General features: G+C 43.7%; 1 protein-coding gene across 23 annotated transcripts in view; it reads left to right on the forward strand.

Moving 5' to 3' along the window:
* Positions 1–10,000, forward strand: part of LOC147030935 (semaphorin-6B-like) — a 768,963-nt gene that overhangs the window by 482,403 nt on the left and 276,560 nt on the right. The window contains exon 1 of one of the 23 annotated variants that reach the window (XM_085875524.1): positions 7,522–7,700. The exons of the other annotated variants lie outside the window; for them this stretch is intronic. The gene's annotated coding sequence lies outside the window, so the exon portion shown is untranslated. Of the gene's footprint in view, positions 1–7,521; positions 7,701–10,000 lie in introns of those variants that run through there. 23 annotated transcript variants of the gene reach the window in all.

Below are 10,000 nucleotides of genomic sequence, written 5' to 3' on the forward strand. Positions count from 1 at the left end.
GTCGTCGTCGTCATCGTAATCACATTCAGTCTGAAATGAATTTGCACACCCTCATCCTTTGCAGTTGCTACATGCAACAGAGCACTCAATGTCATGCTTCTTGCATGTGCACCTTAGGCTGCTGCAATCTGTCTTGCAACTGCATCTGATGACCTGCAGGAGTTCCTGGGGAGCTGGTGGTAAGTCAGTTTGGACAGGGATGAGCCCCCCATCACTTTCTGTCCATCCCCAGTCTGGCGGCAGGAGTTCATCCACGGTTCCCTTCCACTGCTGCACCTGGTACTACACGCGGAGACTGTGGTACTTTGCTGCTGCAGAGGTAGGTGGTCGTCTCTGTGGCTGTACATAAGAAGTTCTAGTTGCCACCTTCTCACAAAAGTGCTTGTGTCGTAGTGAGTTGAGTCCCTCCCCAGGCTTACCATTGTACAGGCAGACAAAACCATTCTCTCCTGCTGCCACAACATCTGCTGTGGAAGCTGACTGTGTGTCAAACACTGTAGCTTGCTCACGGAAGTCATCACTGGTTGTGAATTTATTGATGGCGGCTCCTTTGCCAATGCCATACAGGTGGGATGTAGTATCACACCCAAGGATCGCGTGGATGATTGCTTGTCCGATGGAGGCAGTTTTCATGCCGGCATTTTTTACCCCAAGCAACCCTTTCAGTAGAACCCTGAGGCTTTCTGGAAGAAAGTTGATGGCATCCTCTTCAGACTTCATCGATTCACAGTCAGGATATACATCACGGTATTTTTCCACTGATTTGATGTCATTTTTGATAAGTTTGGCAGCAGTTTCAATCATCCTCTTCTTCTCTGTTTTGGGATCAGCTTTTCTGTGAGAATAAAAGTCCTGGAGGATCGCTTTGGCTGTGCTTCTGAAGGCTTCCCATTAATCTCGGTGTGGATGATTCTGTCACCAAACTGTTCCTTCAGTTTGAACTTCATTTGCGTGCAGCCATATGCTTGACATTCTGAGCCTTTGAGATTGTTTTCCATCCGGCTGACAAGATCATTGATCGTGATCTGTTCATCGTCATTTTCTTCGAGAAAGTTCGCAACTTCCAGAAAGGCATTAAATCTTTCTTCGTCTTGTGGCCGACCCAGTTTTTTTTTTAACCTCAGTTTCACTGATTCATTGCAAGATTTCAAGAGCGTATCTTTGAACTCAACCGTCCTCACTGGGAATACAATCCAATCAGAACTCTTCCTCTTGGTCCCAACATGCACTGACCTCCCACAGATAAGACAGTCTCTGTCATAATGGAGCTCCTTCTCATCAGCTGAACACAGTCGCACATGCCTGTCGACTTGCTCTTGTTCTTTCTCCTTCAGTGCTTTCGCTATTTGTTGTTGGCTGGTATATTTCTTGCAGCAGACTTGATGAACCAGTTCCCCAGGTGATGTATGAATGTCATCATTTCTGGATTTACTTGCTCGGTTGATGGCGTCACTCCCCTTTTCAGCAAGTGTGGATGGTGGCTGTCCGCCCCCCTCTGCAGGGTCCTTACAAATGGCACATCTTGGAGGGCCACTCATTGTTCAGGATGTGATGGCACTGCAATAATGTAAAAAAAAACATGAGTATTCATTTTTAAAGTACAGTAACTGTGCCAAATAACCACACATGAATTTCATCGATTGCACATTTTGCAACTTTCAACTTGACCGTTTTTACAATGCAAATCTCTTCAATGTGTTGTGAATTTCCTTTAGAACATGCACTGTACTGCACCCAATACCATGTCTCATGTAAAACAAAGTTTCTGGTAGATTGTGGATAGTACTGAACCCTTTGTGTGGACATCAGACAAGCAGACATGAAAAAATCCATTATTTTAACATGGGCGGCGATGGAGAAAAATGCCATCACCGATTTCAGTACTTTTCAATAGTTTCCACCACTTGGATTCCTTAGCACTTTTGATATGTTATACAGGACATATTTATGAGAATAAACCAGTTGAAAGAGTTTCTGTTGCAATTTGTGCGAGGTCATGTCATATAATGCCTGTACGAAATATTAAGTCTTGGGAGTCAATCATTTTGGCAATGTCATTTATTTTTATTTTCTGATTTAAATGGATATATTAAGTTCTGAATCAAAAACAAAGGGTCTGTAATATTAACAGTGAAATAAAGAATTGTGGAGACCAAATACTTTTGTCAATTGTAGCTTATTTTTAGAGAAATTTGTTAGTTATTTGTTAAAAGTGCAAGGGTACCAATATTTTTGGCCACGACAGCATGTATGTATGTAATTGTTACAATATCGGCACATGATCTGAGCTCACGAAGTGCATACTCGGACCCACCGCCACTCAGCCTAAGGCCGCAGGCCACGGATAACTCCGCAGCCCTGCAGGTTGTGAAGCAACCATGAACATCAATCAGATAGCCAAATCTCCCAGTGTGCCTCCATCTAACACCGTTTACCTGGGAGTGACGTGGCCTAACTAACCGAGGCTCGTTCCCTCAGTGCACACTTGGATAACTACTGAGCGGAACAGAAAGTGTAGCGCTGGCTATTTAATGGAGCAAAACAGTTGGGGTAAAACTTCCCGGCTATCACTAGTGCAGACTATGTTTGACCAATCTGGAAAAGACACCATGAGCAGGTTGGAAGAAAACATGTACGGGTTTATTTATATATTGGGGAAATTTGGATGGCACATATATGCCGTAAAGGTTTTATTCACAAGGAATGGCAAAGCAAATATTCAGGATGGTGTTAGGGTGCGACACATACACAAAGGGGGTAATTTGTATGGTGTGTATGTACAGTAAATGGGATAGAGACACAGAGCTGGACATGTTTCCTTGACACTTATGAGCCCCCTTCTCCAATATTACTTCATTATCTACACACGAGACTTGGCGCCAATCAGAATCGCAACTGGAGAAATGTAGAGAGAAAAAAAAGTTGATAATATGTCGAACAGAGTGTTGTTACGGCTCCTTCCCACCTGAGTCAGATACGTGCAAGCTCGTACCATGTACAGACTCGTGTAAGCTTCCTATTGTTGGCTCTCGTGGTTCGAACAGGCAAATGCGAACGCAGACTTGGCCAAATGACTCGTGGTAAGGAGAGCTCTATAGATCTAACACCCAGTTGATTGAGATGCTCTTTGGGTCGAACACTCGGTAGATCAAATGCTCGGTAGATCAAGATGCTCAGTAGATCAAGCAATTGGCAGATCAAGATACTCAAGAGATCAAAATGCTTGGGAGATCAGGATGCTCAGTGGGTTGAACGCTCGGGAGATCAAGATGCTTGGTAGATCGAGATGATCAGAAAGGCTGCTTCAATGACCCTTGTTCAAGGTCTTCCACCAACATTCTCCCATCACGGAGGTCCAGCTTTTCTACAACCAACCCCACTCGGTTTCACTTCTTTCTTTTATGGAGGTCGAGCTAATTTGTTGTTGTTGTTTGGTGAAGCGCACAAACGCACTCTGCTCCACATCCTCTTGCCTGGGAGATCAAGCTATTCTGTCTTGTTCTGTGGAGCGCACAAACACATTCTTTCTACCTCCCTTTGCCATGGAGGTCGAGCTCGTCTGTCTTGTTGTTCAGTGGAACCACAATGACACTGAAAGCATGTGACATGCACATGACGTCAGCTGAACAGCTGCAGGTTAATGATCCTGCAGCTCTTAATGTGTTGGTCTTTTCTAAGTAAACAAAAGAACCAAGAGACCACTGCAAGACTAATAATTACATCCATTGTGTCCAAATGGGTTTTTTGCATGAATTGAAAGAATGATTCCGTTTACTTCCCACATATTCAAGCACCTGCTTAAAAATCCTTTGTGCGAGTTGAACGGTAATTGTGGTCCATTGGTTTGAAGCAATGTGATGTGGGTAATCTGTGACGTGGTGGTATGGGGATGGTGTTCGTGATGTGGAATGGAAAAGGATGGAGGGGGAAGTTTGAAGGGCAAATTGCAGGATCGACAAGGCATGAGGAACAACGAGCTCAAAAAGTGAAGATGGCGAGGACCTGTCTATGGATGCGAAAGTGGGGCCCGGCCATGGCTCGAATCAGGCAAAATATGCAGTATATCTTTTAGTGCACAGTCTAAATAAAAAAAGTAAAATGGTCGTCTGGACCATCCGTTCCATATCATACTCTAACAGCTTTTAATGCACCTCATCATACTCAAATAGCAAAAGAGACGTGAAAATATCTTCCAAGTGCATTTTCTTGATAACAGGGGACGTCATTAATAGTTTCGGGAAGAAAAGTCCCGTGGATGTCGGGTCAAAGAGGTCGTGCAATCATACACGACGAGTAGAGACTTTGTTTGTGACGGGTTGCGTGGCTAACATTTTAACAAAGATTAACAGTGAGAGGTTGTATAGATAAATTTATATTCAGCTGGTTCAATTTCTCGATTTTATACATAATATTTTCTTTATTCCACGTTCGTTATAGGGGTCGTTTTGTATGGCCAAGTTGTGAGGGTTCGGGTAAGGAATTTACGTGCATACCCGATAAACATATATTTATAAATCAGGGATAGGGTTAGTTTGGTTTGGGGTTTGTAAAAAATTTTTATAAAGTTTTGTAATTAAATAACAATTTAAATTCAATGACATTGATATGATGGAAACTTTTATTGTTGTTTGAGTTAGGGTTAGGATAATGTCATTCAGGTGCAATTTTAAAAACAAATCATATCACATTGTCAAGGGGATTGATGTGAGTACAGAAAGTGGTTGGATGTTCCTGTACGATAAAAAAATTAAGAAATCAGATCATAAATGAGCAAAATTATTGATGGATTTTAAACATGACATATGGATAAACAAGTGACAAATGCATAAAATGTCATAGCCCCCATTGTTTTAGCAATTTTTGCTGTGTGGAGTTAAAGGGCTCGCCCATATTTATGTACCACGACAACTAAAATGGCTGCTAGTCTACCAGTCGGCCATCTTTGATCAGATCACAAAATAAAGTGAGGGACACATGCATGCCATCATATACTGTGCTTGTGCCAAGTTTGAACAAAATCGGACCATGCATGTCTGAGAAATGGGTGGGGACAAATTTAAGTTACAAATTGGCTATCAGTTGCCCATCTTGGATCTGAGCTCGAAAAACAATGAAATGCAGTGTATAAGCCATCATTCGTTATCTGTGTTCCAAGTTTGAACAACATCGGTAAATGCTTGTCCGAGAAATGGTTGAGGACATACGTCTTCAACATTATCGGACTGGTCGGGCGGACGACGGATTTATCGGACTAGTCTTGACTCTCGACTCTAGATAGATCTGGAGTCAATCCACTCTGTGCGAGTTACTCTATGTGACGTAAACTCTGCGATTCGCTGAAGTCCATTTTTTTTTTAGGGGTGGGGCATAGCAAGTTGTGAATAGCTCCAGAAATGATCGAAATATTGCTCTAATATAAAAAAAAATTTTTTAAGTAAAATGGCCACCAGTTGGCCATCTTGGATGTGATCTCAAAAAAAATGACATGCTTATGTACGCATAAGCCATCATTCATTTTCTGTGTGCCAAGTTTGAACAACATCGGTAAATGCATCTTAGAGAAATGGTTGGGTACGTGTTCAACATCGGGTGTTTTTTTTACAATTAGAATGGCCACCCGTCAGCCATTTTTGATCAGATCGCAAAATGAAGTTTGGTGCAAGTGTTTGCCATGGTGCACTGTGCTTTTGCCAAGTTTGAAGAACATCAGACCATACATGTTTGAGAAATGTTTGGGGACACGTTTGAGCAACAAAATGACTGCCAGTTGGCCATCTTGGATCTGATGTCGAAAAAAATTACGTGCTTATGTATACCATCATGTGTTGTCTTTTTGCCAAGTACGAATGAAATTTATCCATACATGTCCGAGATATGGATGCGGACGCACGCACGCATGGACACAAAAATCGAGACCAAATCCATAAGCTCCATTTTGGACGAAGTCCAACAGTGGCTAATAAGCTACCTAATCGTTTTAGTATGGTCAGATAATCGGTTTCCTCGACAGAAAATAAACGAAAATGTCTTGAAATAATTAATATTTACAAACAATATTGTTAGCCCCTGTTGGACTTGGTCCAAAACGGAGGTTATATGGATTTGGTCTTGATTTTCAAGTGCATGTGTGCGTGCGTGTGTCCGCAACCATATCTCAGACATGTATGAACAGATTTTATTCATACTTGGTACAAAAACAACAAATGATGGGAAATATCTACACATCATTTTGATTTGTGATGCATGTCAGTTTGATCAGACTTCTATAAAGTGTCGGTTCTGCTCATAGTTTCTTTATGAACGGTTACAATCCAGGACGGCAGCTATTCACCACCATCTCAGGTCATTCCATATCCACAACCATGATCTCTTCTACCCCCCATTAACCCTCCCTGAGCCCACCTCTTTCTGAATTTCCAGTCTTTGCCTCCACTTCTGTTGTTGAGAGTTTGTGCCTTTGTCCATCTTGTTCACCCACTGATCAGGATGGCGAAGCACTGTTGGAAAAAAACATAATTTGTGATGGCCAGAAATTTTGTTTTGCCTGTTACATATTATATTTGTTTGTAATGCATCAATTTAACTTGATTGTATCACATTAGAAACGATTACCTTAAGGCATGTGTCCTTGCCCCTCAGCCTCCCCCACCCCACCCCACCCCATCCTACCAAAGTATGTTTTGCCAAGCTGTTTGATTTCATGTGCTAACGGTTGAGTCATGTTTGAGTTTCTGGGACATGGCTTTGATTGGTTTGTTTGGCTTGTCCCACCCTCTTGCTCAGGTTAATAATGGGGGTTTAGAATTATTTTATTCACTCTCAGATAGGTCAGCGGAGGCACGTTTTATTTCGTGTTGCTGACCGAAACGTTAAATATATTCGTATGCAGCCTGTGGCTGGTTGTTGCATCATTGTTTGGAGCACAGCTATGCTGCTGATGCAGAGCCCCCTGTTCCCATAAGATGGTACTCATTTTGCCAACCTCAAAAGCATGATAGGCTGAGTCAACCCACCTTTTTGTTATTTCACAGCATAACAGGGATTCAAACTGAAGACCCTAAGATCTTAAACCAGCCACCTTAACGATTAAGCCAACACCAGGCTTTAAAGGTCCCCTGACATGCCAAAGTACATAAATTTCATTTATATATGTCCTATAGGAGTTTTTCATCATGATTTCAGATCTGACAATGTTTTTTCACAACACTCATTCTGTAAAATGTAAAATTTAAAAAACACAAACCTCTTCGGGAACGCCCCTAAAATTCTTCTGAAACGGGCGGAACCCACATGACGTCATGTACAGTATGTCAAAGGCTGCACGTAAATTACTCGGGTTGGTGGTCCACGTGATTCTATTGGCTTCCTGTGTGTTTCCACATTCGATTGGTCGACTCAATCGCTTCGTTCATTTCTGCTTCAAAAAAAATCTAACATTTGGTTTTGAATAATGGACGGCATGGACTTTCACTTGTCTGGTAACGACAGTGAGTGTGAGAGAAATGAAGGATTTTGGTCTGAATCAAATGGAGAATTGTCTGATAACGAAGTCGCGGAGGTGAAGTTCTGGAAGCTGGAAATGAAATACGGCCTTAGCAGTTCGAGCTCGAAGCAGGACAAGCAGAGGAAACTGGCGATGAAATTCCCGGAGTTCATTATGATCGGGAGGACAGCGAAGGATGACTTGGCAATAACAACTGGTTAGTCTAAATCCTATTCGTCATTCAATAATGTAAATTCGACTTGCATACTGCTCAACATCAGAAATATTTTAGTGAGGTGACGTGAACAGCGCAGCGCAGCGGACATATTGCTCCACGGCAAATAAATCGCAAGGCCAGCCCATGTCATTGGCCGTATCTTCTTCTTCCTCTTTCGGCTTGCTCCCGTTAGGGGTCACCACAGTGGATCAACCGTCTCCATTTCGCTCTATCCTCCACATCTTCCATTGACACTCCAACCACCCGCATGTCCGCCCTCACCGCATCCATGAACCTCTTCTTTGGCCTTCCTCTTCTCCTCCTGCCTGGCGGCTCCATCTTCAACATCCTTCTCCCGATATACTCCGTTTCCCTCCTGTGCACATGTCCAAACCATCTCAATCTCGCCTCTCTCACTTTGTCTCCAAACCGTCCTACCTGCGCTGTCCCTCTAATACGCTCATTTCTTATCCTATCCATCCTCGTCACTCCCAACGAGAATCGCAGCATCTTTAACTCTGCCACCTCCAGCTCTGCTTCCTGTCTTTTTGTTAGTGCCACCGCCTCCAAACCATACAACATAGCTGGTCTCACTACCGTCTCATATACTTTCCCTTTCACTCTTGCAGCTACCCTTCTGTCACAAATCACTCCTGCAACTCTTCTCCACCCACTCCATCCTGCCTGCACTCTCTTTTTCACTTCTCTCCCACACTCTCCGTTACTTTTGACAGTTGATCCCAAGTATTTAAACCAATCCACCTTCCCCACCTCAACTCCTTGCAACTGCACCATACCACCACCTACCCTCTCATTTACGCACATGTACTCCGTCTTACTCCTACTGACTAACATTCCCCTTCTCTCCAGTGCGTACCTCCACCTCTCGAGGCTCGATTCAGCCTGCTCCCTACTCTCCCTACAGATCATGATGTCATCCGCGAACATCATGGTCCATGGAGACTCCAGTCTGATCTCGTCCGTCAACCTGTCCATCACCATTGCAAACAGGAAAGGGCTCAGAGTCGATCCTTGGTGCAATCCCACTTTAACCTTAAACCGGTCCGTCATTCCTACCGCACACCTCACCGCTGTCACACTGTCCTCATACATATCCTGCACGATCCTCACATACTTCTCCAACACTCCCGACTTCCTCATACAATGCCACAACTCCTCTCTTGGCACCCTATCATAAGCTTTCTCTAAATCCACAAACACACAATGTAACTCTTTCTGGCCTTCCCGATACTTCTCCATCAACATTCTCAAAGCAAACATCGCATCAGTGGTGCTCTTTCCTGGCATAAACCCATATTGCTGCTCACAGATCATCACCTCTCCTCTCAACCGAGCTTCCACTACTCTTTCCCACAACTTCATGGTGTGGCTTAACAACTTTATCCCTCTGTAATTTCCACAGCTCTGCACATCACCCTTATTCTTGAAAATCGGAACCAGCACACTTAATCTCCACTCCTCCGGCATCCTCTCACTTTCCAAGACTTTATTAAACAATCTGGTTAACAACCCCACTGCCATCTCTCCTAAGCACTTCCATGCCTCCACTGGTATACCATCTGGGCCAACCGCCTTTCCACTTTTCATCTTCTTCATAGCAGTCCTCACTTCATCCTTACTGATCCACCCCACTTCCAGATTCACTATCTCCACCTCTTCCAACCTTCTCTCTCTCTCATTTTCTTCATTCATCAGCTCCTCAAAGTACTCCGTCCACCTTCTCAACACACTCTCCTCGCTCGTCAGCACATTCCCATTTGCGTCCTTTATCACCCTAACCTGCAGCACATCCTTCCCAGCTCGGTCCCTCTGTCTTGCCAATCGGTATAAATCCTTTTCCCCTTCTTTTGTATCCAACTTCTCATACAGCTCGTCATATGCCTTTTCCTTGGCCTTTGCCACCTCTCTTTTTGCTTTTCGAAGCCACTCCTTGTACTCCTGCCGACTTTCTTCATCTCTCTGACTATCCCACTTCTTTTTCGCCAACCCCTTCTTCCTTATACTTTCCTGTACTTCCTCATTCCACCACCAAGTCTCCTTATCTTCCTTCCTCTGTCCAGATGTCACACCAAGTACCTTCCTAGCCATCTCCCTCACAACTTCTGCTGTCGTTGCCCAATCATCCCACCCATCTTTACCACCATCCAACGCCTGTCTCACCTCCTCCCTAAATTTCACGCAACAGTCTTCCTCCTTCAGCTTCCACCATCTGGTCCTTGGTTCAGCCCTCACTCTCTTCCTCAACCTCACCTCTAAAGTCATCCTACAGACCACCAATC

This window comes from Eptatretus burgeri, chromosome 3 (assembly GCF_056783735.1).
Source record: "Eptatretus burgeri isolate ZD-2024b chromosome 3, Ebu_testis_v1, whole genome shotgun sequence".
Lineage (NCBI taxonomy): Eukaryota > Metazoa > Chordata > Myxini > Myxiniformes > Myxinidae > Eptatretus > Eptatretus burgeri.